We start from the raw sequence: 3061 nt of genomic DNA on the forward strand, positions 1-3061 counted from the left end.
AATAGTAAAAAGATGGTGACAACTTAAATGTCCATCAACAGAAATATTTAAATAAAGTTTGGCACATACACACAATGGAATACTACACAACATTAAAAAATAATGATGAATCTGTGAAACACACACAACATGGATGAACCTGGAGGATGTTATGCCGAGTGACATTAGTCAATCACAAAAGGACAAATATTGTATGAGATCATTGTAAAAAATTAAGAGGTTATCTAAAAGAAAGTTTCTATGATGGTTACCAGAGGTGGAAGGGAAAGGAAAATTGTTTACTAAGCAGAAGGTATTGCTGTTGTTGTTAAGTGTCATGGCATGGGTTCTCACTCATAGCAACCTTGTATAGGGTTTCTAAGAAATGACAGGTGTGAAATGCTAAACTAGCCATTGAATGCTTATCCTACAGTGTCTTATCAGGTAGAAAGTAGAAAGTAAACACATGTTAACTTTTGTGATGGGGAAAGCAATATACAAGAGGGAGTATGGCACAGGAAAGATGAAGGTAGTAGCAGAGACAGGGAGACATTAAAGTGAATAGAAATCCATACTGTTAACTAGTGGTATGATGGTCCTTGGAAGGGATTGCAGTCGTTGTAAAGTCACAAAGTTGATAAATGTGGGACTGATGATCAGTTCGGTAAACATTTACTTAATACACAATAAAAAGTTTAAAATGAAAATAAAACAAAGGTAAAATAAATCTAAAAACAGTGAGGGATGACCTTAACTTGGAGTTTAAATTCTACCTAAAAAAAATCAAATGTGATATAGTATAATCTATGGAAGATCTGGGAGATAGACAAAGTAAGAGTGGTTCAACTTGGGGCAGGTGGCATGAGGTTGCTGCAGGCAAGAAATATTATTTCAGCCTCAGGCATTTTGAGTTGATAGCTGGGTAAGGAGAGAAAAATCTAAGGTCACCTAGGTATGTTGTTGAAGTTTTGAGGTCTCTGAAGTAATCAGTAAAAGTTTCTTAGGGTTAGCTGTTAAGAAACTCAGTCTGTCTCACATGTGTTATAAAAAGTTGATCACTATTGTAACATGTAAGCTATATCTCAATCTGTAATTACATACAGAGTTTGAGTTATGAGAGTGAACAATAAGTATATTGAATAACCACATATTAATTATATAGATACAGCTGTAGCAAGTAAAATTATATATGAGTAATTATGACTTTTATATAAAACTTTGAAATTATTTCTTAACTTCCTTAGAAGGAACTTGTGAGAAAAGTATTACATAGTAATCTATTAGCCAAATTCACTTAAATACTTAGCAAAGATTTTATTTAGCAACTCTTTCCAAAGTACTGTGTAATTCTCAGAATAATAGACAATACCAAATGACAAAGTAGTTCAGTAATAATTTTTTAAAAGATTAATATGAGAAACTTAAAGGAAATTATTTTGAGAGGAAGGTATTTTTCAAAAGTCATGAAAATTTATGAATTGCTAAGTCCTCTGGTAATAACCTAAATAAATGAAAATAAAATAAACAAAAACATACTACCCAACCTACACTGCACTCATTGTATATCATTCTTACACGTCTGGTTCTTGTTAATAAAATATATCACCATTTAACTTATTTGGGCATTGGGTCATGTCTTTATTAATCTCTGCTATCACATTAGTGTAGTGCCTCCATAGAATAAGTACTGGACTGGGAAACCAGGGATGGCAGTTCAAGCCCACCAACCATTCTGCAAAAGAAAAATTAGGTAGGATTTCTGCTCTATAAAAAGATTTAAAACTTCAGATACTGTATACAGGGTAACTATCAGTCGAAATTGACTTTAAGGCACTTAACAACAGCAACAATATCAAACTCTAATGAAAACTATGCTTATTACATAGGATTCCTAGTACTTAGTCCAGTGCCATGGACATAGTAGGCACTCAGGAAATATTGATTTCACAAATAAGTTGATAAAAAAAAAAAAAACACTTTTCCATGGCAACTTGGCATTATTTAGGGAAAAAAAAGTGATAAATATGCAAAATGTAAGATTTATTGTCATAACATTTGTCCTAATTAACATAAGACATATAAAAGGAAAGGAATCATGATGTCATGTTGTTTTTTCTATAATTAATTTTGCAAATAGGGGAAAGAGATCATATGCAGTTAAATTATAAAAGAAGACCCAGGATGCATTTGACTCTAAAAAGCAAACATACAAACAAACAAAATAGTCAGAATGCTAGATGGATTTTTTTTGGAAAGTGACAATTTAAAGACTTTAATGATGTAGAAACTAAATGTAAATTAAAATTATAGGGGATGGGCAGGTGATGGTTCAGTGATTGTTTAGTGGTAGAAGTTTTGCCTTTGATTACAGGAAATTCCAGTTTAATTTCAGGCCAATGAGCTAATTTGTAGTCACCACCCATTTGCCAGGGGAGGCTTTCCTATTGCTATAATGCTGAAAATGTTTCAGTAAAACTTCCAGACTAAAGTAAACTAGGATGAAAGACCTAGTATTTATTTTGAAAAAATGTTGTTGTTGTTAAGTGCTATCAAGTTGGTTCCAATTCATGGTGACCTTTTATAGAGTTTCCGAGGAGCAGCTGGTTGGTTTGAACTACCAATCCTGTGTTTCACATTCCAGTGCTGGTCCTATGGCATCACACCAGAAGTCCACTAGTCACTGAAAATGCGTGGATCACAATCGTGCAATTCACAACTGATCATGGAAATGGAGAATGATGTGGGAGCATTTTGGTGGACAGCATTTGTTTCTGTTATAAATGGGATTACCAAGTTGAGGCTGACTAGAACACACCTATTAACATCAATAGCAACATAACCTGTGTATTATCATGAACTAATATCCCAGCTTTATTTCAGGAGAAAATCCTCAAACTTATATTTAAAATTTCTAGCCAAGATGTTGCTATAAATTCAATATAGAGATCCCACTTATTCTCAAAGTGAAAGTGATTATGTAATGTACACATATGTATGTATATTTATTAGAAACATGTACATATGTATGCACAATATATGTATGTGTACAGAAATGATGAAACATATTGAACCACAAAGTCAA

Source organism: Chrysochloris asiatica, unplaced genomic scaffold (genome assembly GCF_000296735.1).
Source record: "Chrysochloris asiatica unplaced genomic scaffold, ChrAsi1.0 scaffold00002, whole genome shotgun sequence".
In the NCBI taxonomy this organism is placed as follows: Eukaryota; Metazoa; Chordata; class Mammalia; order Afrosoricida; family Chrysochloridae; genus Chrysochloris; species Chrysochloris asiatica.